The 16,418-nt window shown below is 41.8% G+C and overlaps 1 protein-coding gene across 2 annotated transcripts in view; it reads right to left on the bottom strand.

Annotated features, from left to right (window-relative positions):
* Window positions 1–12,962, bottom strand: part of greb1l (GREB1 like retinoic acid receptor coactivator) — a 40,030-nt gene extending 27,068 nt beyond the window's left edge. For both annotated transcript variants that reach the window (XM_062404788.1, XM_062404790.1), the window contains exon 1: window positions 12,760–12,962. The gene's annotated coding sequence lies outside the window, so the exon portion shown is untranslated. The remainder of the gene's footprint in view (window positions 1–12,759) is intronic.
* Between the last annotated feature and the right edge of the window lie 3,456 nt (window positions 12,963–16,418).

Below are 16,418 nucleotides of genomic sequence, written 5' to 3'. Positions count from 1 at the left end.
TCAAAAAAGGGAAAGAAAACAAAAGAGTGTGGATTGAATGGCTTGCCCGCCCTCCCGAGCCCATCCTTCACCTCTGCATTGAGCTCCTGCTAACATCCCTGACAAAGGGGAAGTGTCCCTGCCACCTGAGGAAAGACGAGTCACGTGATCAGCCGTGGGGGGAGATCTTGTTCTAGATTCAGAGAAAGAGGGGGGGGTCTTCCTCTCTCTCTCTCTCTCTCTTAGGATTCCCAGATGAATACCACAGCTTTGTCTTTCGCTGACTCAACAGATGCGGAACACATGATGGCTGTTCAAGGCAAGAGAGAATAACCTCAACTTCAAACTGCTCCTCTGATCGACCCAACTAGCCCACGAGGATCACTTCCATATATTACATAACGTGTCCGATTAAGGTTCAGACACAATTAAAAGCGATCTGCGGCCGAGGCTCCGGCGACAAACGGAGAGTATCAGGTGGGGAGGAAGTGCAGCGGGCCCGAGGTGCCACTTAACACGTCACACTCTTATAATAAAAAAACAAATCCCGCAGCACAACTGTCAAAAAAGCAAAACAACACACCGAAACGGCGACCATGTGAAAATTCCCGCAAACAGGACGCCCTTCGCTGCTCGTATCATACGGGCCCACGTGACGCCAAGGGTGTGAGGACTCGCACCCTTGTTTACTGTCCGGGTGGCAGTCCACGGCTCTAATTTCCTTATAAAAGCCCCACGGCCTTCTTGGAGACCCTCCCTCCTCCCTCGGATCGGGACTCCCTGCTGGGCCCTGAAGTGCAAATCGGCGCTAGTGAGGATAGCAGATGAGCTAAGGCCATTCATGGGTTTCCAGTAGAGGCCACACAAACAAAAGGCAAACATTCCAGTTGAATGCCATTGCTGAAGTCGGGAGAGAAAGAGTGGGAGAAAGACACCAGTGCAAGGCTCAGTGGAGATAATAGCCCCGAGGCTGTGTGTGTGGGTGTGTGTGCGTGCCCTTGCGTGCGTGTGTGTGCGTGTGTGTGTGTGTGTGTGTGTGTTTGTGTGTGTGTGTGTGTGTGTGTGTGTGTGTTCTAGGGGATTATCTGTGGAACTATAAAGTGGGGTGAACCAGGGTTTAAGGCCTGGTGTGACCAGAGGCATCGGGGGCAGGGTGCGGGGCTTGAGGAGGGGCGGACAAAAGGAGCATTTGGGCAGATGAAGAAGCCATCATCATTAACCCACTGGAAGTTTACTGTCCAGTTATAAAAGTCATTTCAAAATGAAGGGCTAGGTGGTGCGTGTGAAAGCAGAGCAGCGCTGGGAAGGCCTGCGAGGGGCTGGAGGGGTGGTGCAGGGACTCATTGAGTCACTGTAGGGCTAATCCATTAGGGGACAAGCAGCCTTTGTGTTAACACTCAGTTGATTGGAACGGTGACCTTGCCACACACTTTGGTCCGGCGGATGAGTTTAAGGGCAAGGCATTTAACCTTAAACCGAATCTGAGCCGCGGACAAAGGCCAGCGTGGTTTTAATGGCAGAGGTCCACGGAGCAGATAACTGATGCAGCACAAATGAAAATCAAACCTTGTTAAACGCAGCTCTGACCTGAGTGACACCACAGACTCTAAATATTGGTTAACAACATAATTAGAAATATAATAAATAACATGCTAAAGGTAAAAGCTTGAAAATTGATAATATGTTTTTTTTAGGTTGTTTGCTGTCATTTTTCAGTTCTTAATGATAGAACGACTATTTTTCTTTTTAAGACTTCAAGTTTTTTGCTACTTATATTCGGACATTTTGACTCAAGGATTTATTGTTGAACCAAAACACTAAGTTGGTGTTTGTTAAATCATGTAAATATCCGTCCTATACATGCGGAATAATGTGTTTGTGATATTTATGTTGTACAGTAAGTTTGAAGTATCTATTTTTAAAATTGGTTCAAGCGTTAAGTTCTATTAATAAAAAAAAAGAAAAGTTAAAGTATTTTTATCATGCAAAACAACAGTTGCCGACAAGACAGGTCCCAACAATGCCATTGGACATGGCTAGTAGCTACAAAAGGTTTTGTTTCCTTATGTGTATTGTTAACTAATGATATACTAATGAGTTAGCTATTACCCATGCTCTAAGTAGGGGTGTAGAAATTGAACATACACTTTTCCCTCAATTTCATTCTTTGCAAACTTGAAAGCCAAATAAAGGCTCATGCTTTTACTTTGGGCGTCTGTGCCATAAATCACAAGAACAATATTTTTTACTTAAAACATTAAACAACTTCACACAGCATCATCTCATCTCCAGAAAAGACCAAACGATGTGAGCCGCGTTCGGAGGGATCTGCTCTCATGACTCCTAACCCTGATGGAACAAGTGAATGAACGTGAAGGATGAGTCACAGTTTACAGCTCTGTTCATGACTATGTAATAAAAAGCCCTGTCAGTCAACCCAATCTGCATTTTACAACGCGACCGGGTTGAACACCAGTTCAACCCCGAGTCGGAACAACAGGGAGAGACACAGGACCCTAATGCATTTATGGACTTATTCAGGGGGAGCGATATTGAATAAGACAACAATGAGTTCTATTTCATACAGTAAAACTGTCAGCGGCAGCGGTCAAACGCTGGTCAATGGTAAAGGGCAAGAGGAGGTAAGGGAAACTGAGATCATCTAAAAAAAAAAGGTAGGTTGAAGGAATTTTGTCTGCAAATGCAAAAATCATGTTTGACCTTAAATGAAAAAGGCCAAAGAGTGAAACCCATTTTGAGGATCTGCACCAAATTCCACACACTCAAAATACAATGGCCCCTAAACATCAGGATCCATGCATTGCTGTTGATATGATCTGATGCTGCACCGGGTTCTTTTTGCATTAACCTCCTTTGCAAAGACTCATGAACCAGTTCCCTGACTGTATCCTACTCGAAACAAGAAAGTGATTCCTCCATCACCACAGCTTGTAACATCTGGTCCACACCTAATGGCTCATCCCAGAGCAGATCTTTGATGATGGTTGACCAGGCCTTGTCCTGGCCATAAACTGTTGTTTAGACAGGCCTATTTGTTATGGGGTGTAAAAGGAGATCTATGGATCATGTTGAGAGGGGTAGCACTATCAAAACATCGCCTCTTATCAGATGACACGACCCAAACAGGGGTCAGGTTCTGCTTCCAGGAGCCTGAGCTGCACTGCAACATGCATCCACATCATATCTCAGTCAGCCGGGGGGGGTGAGTGGTGATATCAAAGAGGAGATGATCACCAATGGAAAAATAAATACTCATGCATCGCTTGGTATTGTTTTATGTTTTTCAAAAGCATCAAACACAAACACAAACCAAAACTTAAATATGTGTGATGAAATAATCTCGACTCAATATCCCCTAATTAGATTTTTCGGCATCAGCCTTTTTGTGTACTTACTCTTAATAAGTAAATAGAAGTGGCCCAAAACTAAATATCTACAAATTATCAGGTAAACTGTTATTTCTCCAAATATCTAATTTCAAGTTTTATACTTATTAATTTAATTTCATTCTATATATGTGCTGAATTATGTGCTTGTATGGAGGCTATAAAGGTCATATACAAATATTTGTAAATATTTTAAATAAAAACGAATGTATTACTTATTGACCTAACTATGGATTTAATGCCAGATTTCAGAATGAGTTTTAATATTCTTTTGATGCTTTACCTTCTCTGTAGCTATACAAAAAAATGATGAATATAAAATCAATAGTCAGATACTTTAATGATCCAAGAATTATGCAATTAATTAAATGATGGATAGAAAATGTATATTCAAGTATGTAAGATAAAATGAATGTAACAATAATAGTCAAACAAAACCAAGTTCAAGCTTTTCCACTATTAAGGATGCACTGTTCTTAACCTATTGGTTTTTTAATTAGATAATTAAGAAAGTAATTAGCACATTAATGGATAAAAAGAGTCGTCGTACAGGTTGCAGCTCTATACCCGGCCTTACTAATTCTAAACGTCTGAGACAAGTTGGAGATTAAGACATCCATTGTCTGCGTTTAAGGATCCTCACTAAACATTTTAGATGCGTTAAGCTTTAAAAGAGAAGTAACGTAGATTAAAGTCGCCGACACAATGGGAAGGATCCAGTCGACAGTCTTCCCCCGGAAAGATCCGACCTCTGCCACACTAACTTAATTTAGCCATGCAGGAGGACTGAGTGCTCATGGAGGGGACATAAGAAAGGGGTCTGTTGTGTTTATCAGGCATCCAGAGAGAGACCCACCTTTCACAATGGGACCCCTCCTTTCTTTTCCTCCCTGAAAAAAAAGTCCCGGCCACCTTGAATCCATTTGAGTGACGCGGTGACAAAGAGGCTCCTTAATGTCCTGACGACAGAGCCTCCTCCCCTTTTATCTCCAAACTTCCTTACCGGGCGATCAACTGTATCCATCATGCCCTTCTTCCTGACCCCAGGCGGCACTGCTGCATCAACTTCAACCCCACCCCCGGTCGCCCCCCCCTCTCACTCTCCGGCCACAGCTCCTCCGTCATCCCCCGACGTCCCCATTAATAAGCACCGGGTTGCCCACGGTGACAGGACCCACACTTAAATCCCATCAGTCCCCCTTACTGCAGCAAGAGCCTCGGCATCAGCAGGACTCTTTTTTTTGTCTTAACGGGACAATGGAAGCAGAGTCGAGCTTTGTCGTGGGCTTGACCCCCACACACAAACCTTGCCGATGACAGTAAACCTATTCAGGACCGGTGCCACTTCATCCCGCTCTGATCCCTGCGAGAGACGGATACTGAACCCACTGGCAGATGTGAGAGGAGAGACAGGAAGCTTGCGGCATGTGAGCTGTGTGAAAGACGCTATAGTTCTGCCAACTGCAACCACAGCAAACATTTCCCCAAGGCGAAGGGGGAAAAAGGACAAAGTACAGCAGTGAACTTTGGAAACCACATCGAATCGACAAAGACAGAGCAAAGCAAAGATAGAGAACAGACAAACATGCCGTCTGTTGTTTTGTATTCCTCGATGTTTGGCCTTTTTAAGATATGACTGTCAGACTAGATGATAAAAGAAGTTATATGTAATTAATTCTCTGTTTGTTTTTCACAGGGTTTAAGCTGATCCAGGCCACACAACAATGATAGTTATCATCACTTCCACACAGGGTTATTAGCATTGAGCTGTTAAAATACATTGTATAAGTTGATATTTCATAAAATGCACCGGTATCTGATCAGTACTAGCTATTAGCCAGTCATTTTTAAATCTGTAAAGAGTTCTGCATTTTCTAGTTGTTCTTTTTTATTTATAGTCTGATGTGAGAGAGAGAGAGAGAGAGAGAGAGAGAGAGAGAGAGAGAGAGAGAGAGAGAGAGAGAGAGAGAGAGAGAGAGAGAGAATGACCTCCCCTGCCACAGAGGAACGCTGAGTCCTCCCACGCAGGGCTGGGTCTTGGTCACCGTAGCCTTGGACAAGCTGTGACAGCGTATGGAAAAGCCTTCTGCTACAGACAGCACTCTCCCCCACAAACCCTGGCTGGCAACGTCAACACACTGTGACCTTGTGTTTCGATGGCCGCGCACGTGTTTGACTGTGTGTGTGTGTGTGTGTGTGTGTGTGTGTGTGTGTGTGTGTGTGAGTGTGTGTGTGTGTGCAGGGAGAGAGATTTGGGACAATACATGTGGGCAAAAGCTAACGATGCTGTCACAGAAATGTGGCTGTGAGCCTGAGTGTTTCCAGCTGTTGTTTGTGCATGTCCTGTCTACCGCTGACCGTTCAAACTTTACGTGGCTGCTGAAAAACTGATGTGTTAAATATAAAAGTGCAATAAAGACAAAGGGATTAGAAATTAAACAGCTGATTTGTAAGAAGAGTGACAGTCTAAAACTCAAAGATGATTTTACTTAATCAATTATGCTTGATATCAATAAAGTTATTTAAATCTAGACACTGTTATGATCTCATATTACAATCGACCATTATGCGACAAGTCAAACATTTTCTGAAACTCATCAGTTTCCCTGTGTATTGTCTCTGACAGCTGCCTCATGCATATTAGATGGCTGAAATCAAAAGCAGAGCTCTTGTGAAAATATTCTGTTGTGTCTGATGTCCACATCAATAAAAAAAAAGAAAAATGAACATCAACCCCCCAAAAAAACAACCATTAACTTTCCTGCAGATCACAGTAACATGATCTCTCCCGTGTCGTGGCACACACTGTGCTCTTTAAAAAGAACACCTAAGCTGCATTCAGTGATTTCTGGCTGCAGGTACTGTTCCACTGGGGTTTGGCATCTGTGCACAGGGGGAAGGGAATACAGAGGTGCACTCCGTGAGAACACACTGTTCCATAGCGGCGCCGTGCAAGGAGGAATTCTCGGCTCAGTGCTTTCCAGGTTTCAATGGCAAGAATGATGATATATTATTACTAAGTGCTCTCCACAGAGCCGCCCGCATACTTTGCGCTTCATGAGCTCGCGTCGGTGTAGTGTAGCCCACGGAAAATAAGAGGGAACGAAGGAGGAACAGTGCAGATGTGAGTTCCTCGTGCCTCCGTCCTGCTGGGATGTGATGTGCGAGGCGAGGTTACCCAGGTGTCAGGGTTATTGACCTCATTTGTTTATTGCGGCTGCAATTGAAAGCGTTCAACTGGAGGAGAAGAGGACTGAAACTCCTTCACCTTGACATGCCCCCCCCCCCCCCCCCCCCCCCCCCCCCCACACACACACACACACACAGACACACGCGCGTGCGGTTCACGGTGACCCTTTGACTTTGCTTCGGACACACTTCCTGATGGACGACTTGGGGGCACGTACAGATAAGTTCCATTCATTTCTGCCAGGGAGCTATTTCAACTTTGATCTGGGGGTGAGGGGCACAGAGACATTAGGGCAATGGAGGAAGTTTGGGAAATGCTAAATATTTGTATGCGTCTTTTAGTTTGACATTTTTACAAAAATATTCCGTAAGAGGGCCATAAAAAAAAGTTCCATGAATAGGAAGAAGTATTATTTAAGTTGTAGAGACAGGGGGCTAAAATAAACTGGGGACCGGGTCAACCAGGAGATTCAGTGGTGACGGATAAGAACCTGTCCTGCATGTCACAATCAGTGATAACTAACAGGACAACAGGAAGTGCCATCTACTTAGGGTCACGTTCCACTCATGCATAACACCCACACACACACACACACTGACACACACACACACACACACACACACACACACACACACACACACACAATTAGCACAAGGAGCCTCCCTTGTAACAAAAGAGCAGGATGTTTAGGCCAGTCTTTTTGGCTGTACTGCGTGTCCTACTTTCCTGGCTGTCAGTTACTTCCATCCATCACTTAAAGACACATTCTAGGACGGTGAGAAAGCTACATGTATTTTTTTAGTTTTGTTTTCGCTTAGAATGTCATTCAACCTTTCCCTCACTTCACTGTGAGTCGGCCGTAAACACTGAGGCAAGAAGTGGACTCACAAATTCATGGTCAAGACATTCCACAGACAATAATCAACGATAAACAAGCAGCGCTACAATTCCAACAACTTAAGTTTACTTTCACTGCATTGTTAGTATTTCCTCAGCTTGTAATCCCTTTTTTGATTTCATGTGTCTAATAATTTATTGGTTTTAGATTTTATGCCTTTGTTATTTCTTAACTTTACAGTTTTTCACAGCTTCTATGGTGGCTGGTGCTTTGTGCTGCACATTGTGCTTCAACGTGGAATGAAATGTGCCTGTCCTGCCTAACGGAACAATAGCAGCATTGCAACTGCTAATTACTGTCATTTTCCATTAATCTACTGATTGGTCAATAAAGTACTCCGTTAATAAAATGACTGAAAACTGTGTAATTGTGTGTCACATGCTCTCAGAGCCTGAGCTGCCTCGTTCTGTGCAGAAAACCCATTCTCTTTAATATTTAATTGATTGACAGTTTTCACCTCTAAACAACATTGCACACACACATCACAACAAAATCTTAGTCGAAATAGAACTAAATCTCAAAATGAGATGTTTACATATAAACAGCCTCTTGTCACTGTCCAGTGTAAAGGAACAATATCCTCACGCCCTGGTCCCTGTTAGTGTGCACATTAGCCACAATCAAATAAAATGTAACATCCACTTCCTGCAGGTGAAACTAAGACGTAACAGCCGATGGTGGAAGGCTTTGAGGAGGAAGCCCCTCCCCCCAGCAGAGGGATCAATGCACATAAATGCAAGAGGTCACAGACCTTTGACATCTCCTTTCAGCCGGGGGAGGGGCGGGGCCCTTTGTGAGAACGGCTTTAATGATCCAATTGACGACTCTGTCATACACACTCACACAGTAGATACAGGTGGACTCTGGTTTTGCTCTGGGTCGACGGCATCGCCCCGCGTCCCGCTCGCCCTCTGCATCCAGCTGCCTCGCTTCGCTCTTCATCACTCCCACATCTGTTTTAACCTCTTCTCCAATCTCTTCCCCTCCTCAGCCTCCTCCCTCTCCTGCTCCTCTGCAGGCCTTATCTGTGCTTTCCCTCCCTCTCCTTTCATGCTGCATGTTTGAGGAGAGATGTGGTCACTCCAAAGGCCAGGCCGGAGAACACCACCATTTTCTAAGGTACTCCGATGAATGGGTTTCTATGGAAACTGACCAAACCGCTCAATTACAGCAAACAATGCAACTACTGCTCCTCCATAATAGAAACATTAATTAACTGTATTCCTTTACTTTCTTTACTTGCAACATCCCACGCTGACCATAACAGTCAGTGAATATTTTCCTCCCATTTATTTGGACTGGGATTCGAGCAGTGAACGTGGTGTTCCCGGAATTCTTGACCCTCAATAAAAAGGACAGGTTAAAAGTTTACAAGCATCCATGCGGAACACCCTTTGGCTTTATACGCACAGGGACGATCTTTTAAACATTAAATCCTGATGTTTTACTGAGACAGACAAACGGTCACTATATCTGATATGTTATGACAGACCACGCTGTGGGAATTAGATATTTGTGTCTGTCCTACTCTGATTCTAAGCATTAATTACCAGAAGGATTCTCACAGCTGACAGTGGCACTGCTAAAGAAATACAGATGCTGCTAAGAATCACGAAATAGGAACTGAAATAATTGAATCTGTGATTTCTCTCTGTTTGATTTGTGTTTGACATAAAAAGATAATTTAATCCTGTTTCGTATGAAAGTGGATCAGTGGCTACATTAACTCAAGTACCAGCTCAAATGTAATCCTCCTGTACTCACTATGGCTTTACTCAAGTTTTTCCATAATAAATTTTAATAAATTTGAGTTGGCTGTTTATAAAACGTATGAGCTACCCTGTTATCTGGAGAAAGCCTGAGAGAAAATAAAAAAATGAAATGTATATGTAATAGCTCTTTCAGCTGTATTTATTTGGAATTTAATTCAATTTGTGTTTTTTTTCCTCCTTGTTCCACATTTTTTGTATTTGTATTACAAGATAGAAGATGTATGAGTCTGTAAATTAACCGCATTTTGTAATCCCAAGATTGTATGGGCCAAATACACTGAGATGACAAACTAAAAAAAAATATATATATATCAGTCACTTTGCAGAATATAATTTTCACAGAAATATGATCTACATATCAAACATGATGCGTAACAGATTTAATTAACCAGTAATATATAAAACTGTTAAAATCTTAATCACATCCAAGTGCTATAGCTTAGACGTTAATGCAGATGTGATATTAATCAAACAATAGAGTATATAATAAAACCAAAACAGGCACAGAGACCATGTTTAACATAATGAATTCACAGTATTGTTATGTATTTTGTGATATTTATAAAGATTTGAAAACTTCCACCTTCATGTGCCTTTTGATTAGCTGTGTTTTAATGACATGTATCGTAAACATGGGGCATAATCAGGGACATTTTGAAAAGAGGCTCAGGACTGCTGCCTCAGCAGTTTGGTGAATGACGGCTGTTTTGAGGACCACCTGTCTTCTGGGTCCTGTCACCTCCCAGTAAAAACCAGAGTTTCAAACAAAAGCACTGATCTCTTCTCTAGTTGGGATTTTGTCCCTTTGACCATCTGCAACCTGGATCAGAAAAGCCCACAATCCCTGTGAGGAACCATTGAAAGGATCAAGAGAAGCATCTGCCTGCACTGCTGACTCGTCCAGAGCGGTGATGTGTTAATGATCCAAACCCCGTAATTCCCAATGATCTGAGATTTTGTCTCGTGGATCAATCTTTTTTAATGAAATGTTTCTGGATCTGGCTGAGGCCACAGCAGAAAGTGAAACCCCTGAGCATCTGACTGGATTGGTAATCAATGGCGACGTAAACCTTTTTTGTTATGACACTGAACCCAAGTGAAGAGCGATCTATCACACACTGGTCATAACATAATAAGATTAATGATCAAATTAACCCACATCCTATTGAGGAAGCCCCCAAACGTCCTGTATGTCATTATAATGACAAACCTTCAATAATGGAACAATACTTCAAGATAACGACTTAGTATCTGAAAATAATGACATAATATCTCAAATGAATGACTTCATCCCTCAAAATAATGACTTAGTATCTGAAAATACGGGGTTAATATCTCCAAATAATGGAGTAGGATCAAAAAAAATACTTAATATCTAAAAGTAATGACTTATTATCTCTTTTACTACCTTTTTCCCTTTAACCTTAACCCTATCTTTTTTATCTTGAACTGGCTCAAACCGGCTGCTACATTTTCTAAATAAAGAAATAAACACATGATGTAATAACTGGAGCCCTGCTGTGCTCCAAATTAGAGTGAGCCAAGAATGAGAGAAAATAAATGAATCTGTTACCCTGGTGACAATCACTTTAAGTATAAATGGTAATGAAACAGTCATCTGCAACAGCGTGGTCCAGCTTTTTATAACAGAAATGTCACGGTGCATGTTTTTTTCTGAGAATCTCTGAGCCTAAGAGCAGGTCTTTATCAAAATCAAACAACTGTGAATGAGAGCTGGGACAAAAAAATAGAGGCGGCTCCATTATCATAACAAGATAGAAGGTTTACGAAATGTTTTTTGAGAGTTGAAGAGACTTGTTGTGAAATGGGTCACAAAAAACTGTGTGTGTTTCCTAGCGAGGAGAGAACTTGATGTGTGTATTCCTCATTAATGACATATAGCATTTTTGTTTGACGCAAGCTGTATCGAAACTATTTCCCAATCAAATTCCAATCACATGCATCACTCCTGCTGCTACTGAAAAAGAAAGATGCTGCGGAAATTGCACACACAAATTATCCATCTAAAACCTGAGGCCTTCACAAAGCAACACGGGAGAGAGACATCTCCTTAAAGGCTAAGGAGCGAAACCTGTACGAGCACAGGAGTGGTGTCATGGGGGCCTTACTTATCTCCTCCAAGATTAAGTCCCAATTGTTTGCTGGGAACAAAGACAGCCAATGAGGAAATCAGCCTCCCCCCACGGCCAGATGGTCAGCGTCCAGAGCCCCCTGACCCCTCCAGCCCTTGCCCTCTCTGTCATTGGCTGCTCGTGCTCTAAGGGCGAGACAGGCCACCCAGCGAAGTGGCGACACACGCTGCTCGTACACTGGGCACACTTACAAGATACTACCTGGCTGACTTTGAGGGATGCAGAAAAGAAACATGGCTGTCTGATATAATGACAGCAAACAACTGAGATTGATGACAGTATTTCTAATTATGTGCCAATTCTGTAGCTGGAGATTGTACAACAGAAACTGGGGAGACCAGAAACAGCAGGATTTAAATGCTGAGCTCAGAAAGTACAGCATGACCGGGAGTGATGTTGACATATGAAGGCCCAGGTTGCATCTGTCAAAATCAACATCTCATCTCTCTTGTCCTTTGTGCATGAAACTGTCAGCAGCTCTAGTGACACTTTGGAGTAGGGGGGCTGGGGGTTGTGGAGGAGGCGTGCAACGCAACCTTTGGGACATCAAACATGGAAGAATGGAAAGATAAGACGTTGTCAAGACGGACCGGTTTTGCCTGTGATTACAATGACAAACCACCAAAGACATCTCCTGGCCGGGCTTATCTGATCTCTGCCTATCTGAGAGCTGCTGAAGCCTGTTTCAACACAGAGCCTCGGGCCGTTGAAACAGAATTCAACAGACTAACGTGTAAACTCACGGCCCTGTCCAAGATTGATATACTTTGTACCTGACATGAGTTTGTTAACAATGATTCATCAGCGGGAGGGACATGTTCAGGATTGAAGAGCAGAACAGGATATTTGAAGAAATCATAAATAAACTGGTTGTTTGCTCAAGGAGAATAAAGTGTGAGCAGACTTATATTACTGCCACGGCTTTAGAAAGGCTACACTGACATATGTCACTGCAAAATGTGTTCATTAAAACACAAATTAGGCAAATACATGTAGGTCTGTTACACACATTTGCAGCCATGGCATGGTCGTTTATTTAGGCAGATATATAACAAAAGCCTAAATTGCATTTTTGTTGACTTTGCATGCAATAAATTACCAAATCACCTCATGTCACATTTAAACCTCCCTTTCAAAATAAAAGTACATTCATCGAGGCATCACTTGAGGATGAAATAAACTTGTGGAGTTGAACGTCTTGGTCATGGCGGAGCTATACAGGCTGGAGTGAGACCGTCACCCACGGAGAGTCAACGACACACAGCTCATCACAATGACCCAGGCTCCTCAACGTGACATGAGAGAACGAGGAGGTGTTCGGGGGAGAAGGTGAAGAAGGAGCAGCCTCACGCGCGCCTACCTTTATCCGGACTGAAACGCGTCTTTAAGCCATGTCCATGTCGGATGTCGAGCCCAGCTCCGTGCGCCGCCGCCTCCTCGGGCTCTGTGTCAGTTCTGTGTCCGCGCTCCGTGCGCTCCGCTCCGCAACAGCTGACTTGCGCACGGCGAGGGAGCCGCCAACTGACGTCAGGGACTTACTGCACGTACAGTCCAGTCTGATGTGATGGGAGGAGAGAGGAGACAATTCATTAACACATCAAAACATCCCATAGGGGTCTGGTTCACCAGCTAAATATCAAATCACCCAAATAGAAGTTTAAGAGTACACTGGAGAGAAAACTCGTGTTTTAGTTCACTGAGCCCCCCCCCCGCAGTGTAACTTTATACACTGTGATGGTTAAGATAAGATCAACAGGCTGAGTCACAATGAGAGGGGTCAATGAACAGACCACTGCTACAAATAAAGGATCAGGATTCACTGAGGTCAAGAGCAATAATATAAATATTAGAAATCTGATTAACTAAAAAATGGTGAATGTAAACTGCAAGAATAAATATGAAAATACATGCAAACATTGTTGTAACTTGAATGATACATACATACATGCATACATACCAGTACTTATGTATAAAAACTACAGTCAGTATACAAACATTCATAAAAAAACACAATTGTACATACAAGGTCCAAATGCTCAATAGTATGGTATTATACATTTAACTGTCATTAAAGCAGCTCTGGGTTTTTAATCATACAGTCATTGGTTTTTAGGAGATTACCCCCCTCTATTGGTAGAAATAATGAATTGATGCACTGATTCAACAGGTTATAATGTAAATCGAGTTGAGTAAATAAAGGGTTTCACTGAGGTTCACACTCAATCACCAGATAACGTTGTTCAAAGCACATTTTTATCTAAAGAATATAACTTGTGCGAATATAAATTGATAGTGACCAACCCATTTCATAAATGAAAGAAAGACTAAAGGTGATGAAAGTAATGAGCACACAATGACAAATTAATCACTTCATCTTCTACAGTTTTTGGGTGGCAGGCTTTTGAGTTTGCACATTAAAATTTTCAATTTAAATCAAAACAACCCGCACCGACTGTTGTGGGTAATAATTTATGTCACACAAATTGGCAGGAGGAAAGAACAGATCATACAAAAATGAATTAAATTGAATAATATGCATACATCAGTTTGAATTGATGATATAAATACTGAGCTGGGACTGTGAAACCGAGGGTGTCTAGACAAACGATGCACTGAAATGGGATTTATTGAAACTGACAGTTGCACAAATGAACGATGGGGTGAGAAAATCAGTAATGTTCGCCATTGGGGCAACGCAGGGATGTGTGTTGGAGCTGTGGAGGTGTTGATGAGGAAGCTCATGCAGGGTTTGTGACTGCTGTATTGGAAAATACTGCGTGATCACATGGGCCAGTATTTGGAAGGCAGAGCGTCCTGGTCCTGAATGTTCTCTGAAGTATAACCTTCTGTTTGCAGCTGTAACCTTGAGAGAAGCGTCTGGGAACGTTCTGTGACAGTTACCCAAACACCACGATCACTGCAACCATCAGCAAAATACAAAAATGTATCACGTAGACAGGAACTGAAGCAGGTGACAGCAGGTTCAGTAAACATTTTAGTAAAGAACCATTATTGTCAAGATCACAGGCCTTGTTCAAGTTCCTGAGCGTATGCAAGACTGCCCTCTGTTGGTTGACATGGTGAACAGACAGACACAATAAAGTCAGTTATTTTTTAAACAGTCACTGAGGATGATCAAATTCTCTTGAAAAGCCTTGCGGTCAGAAAGTTGTATTAAAAATGATTGCATTAGAGGTAGTTGTACCACTCATATGTAAATACAAAGATGTGTTCATGGCATATGTTCTAAAAATGCATTTAAAACAAAGATACATATTATCTATATAACATAAATTATAAAAAAAACCTTTTCGAAATCATAATCAAAATAACTCAACATGCATGTGACCAGTTGCTGTTCTCCACGGAGCAAATGACAGCAAGTCCCAAGCATTTCCTGTTCATCATTTGTTCATTGGCAGAACTGCATGTGTGATCACATGAGAGAAATAGTTTATAGGCAGATTTAAAAGTTGAGTTAAGACGAGCGTTTCACTCCAGAAGCTCATTGAAAAGGAAATAAAACAAAGGAAAATAACCAACTGTGGCCTAGTAAGGTATACATCTATGTGACCTGGGGATGAACCTTTAACTGCCGTATAAGCTATAAGAGGGGGTGAATTAAGCCTAATAAAAACTCCTTGTGTTAAACCTCAAACATGTCATCACTAAGTATCTGAATACTGAATATGATTTGATTCTAATCTACTTTAAATAAAAGTCAACGCAGGCTATAGGATATGGACAGCAACCATCAGATTAGCCAATACACATACTATGAAATTATCAGTAGGAATATCATGAGTTTCCCAGAGACAATTTTTTTTAGATCTGGCTTTAGTCTGATGCATATTTTTCCCCGGTTAAAAGTTGGAAGAGGAATGTTAAAGGTTAAATGATCCTTTAACCTGGTGTCATGATTGATCACCGGGAACTCAACCAAGGATGTTAAATATCAAAGCACTAAATGAAAACACAGGCCCACTGAGGCCTTCTACGTGTCACTGATGACCATCTGACCTTTTCTGGTAACTCACAGAAGACAGCTGTCCTCCTGGGTGATGCAGGCAACAGCACTGCTGCAAGTACACCCTAGCAATTGGGTAGAATGGAATGGAAGGGAATAGAATACTGGTCCTGTACCCAACCATGAACAGTACCAGTAGAATAACCAAGAGAACTTATATCTATATCAATAATTAATCTATAAATAGACTAATATAATAGATTAAAGTTTGATATCTAATCATGACCATCATTAACTACCAGAATTGAGAAGTATATATTACTAATGGTCAAAACAACAAGAACATCAGTAATTCGAGAGAACAGATTGTAACATAAGTGAATAGTAAAATGTCTATTTAATGATCTTATAGTAAAATGTTGTTGAGGACTCAAAGCAGAATATAATAGAATACCTCATAAAACTTTAATTGTATTGAGGTTTATTGTTATTAGAAAAGCTGAAAGAGCAGACCAGGTTATTTTATGAAATCATAATTACCTACTACTAAGGTATAGTTGAATGGAATAGCACTTTAAAAACATTATAATTGATATTATCAAAGACTGATTATGGTGATATATGATATATTAGTAAGTCCTAAATATAAAAAGTTGTCATATCTTCTAGTTGAGCTGTAACATTTGATCAGTGCAGTGAGATGTTCCTCATACTCAGTCTGTGGATGTTCTTCATACTCAGTCTGTGGATTCACCTCATATTCAGTCTGTTCGTTATACTCAGTCTGTGGATGTTCTTCATACTCAGTCTGTGGAGTTACCAAATATTCAGTCTGTTCGTTATACTCAGTCTGTTGATGTTCTTCATATTCAGTCTGTAAATATTCGTCATATTCAGTCTGTAGATCTTACTCATACTCGGTCTGTAGATCTTCCTCGTTCTCTGTCTGTAGATGCTGCTCATACTTAGACCGTGGTTCCTCCTCCTTCAGCCGCTGAGCTCGGAGAATGCGCCTCAACGCGGAGCATGCGCACTGCGCGACATTTTCAAGT

This window comes from Platichthys flesus, chromosome 14, assembly GCF_949316205.1.
Source record: "Platichthys flesus chromosome 14, fPlaFle2.1, whole genome shotgun sequence".
Classification (NCBI taxonomy): domain Eukaryota; kingdom Metazoa; phylum Chordata; class Actinopteri; order Pleuronectiformes; family Pleuronectidae; genus Platichthys; species Platichthys flesus.
This window is presented reverse-complemented; position numbering and strand designations above follow the sequence as displayed.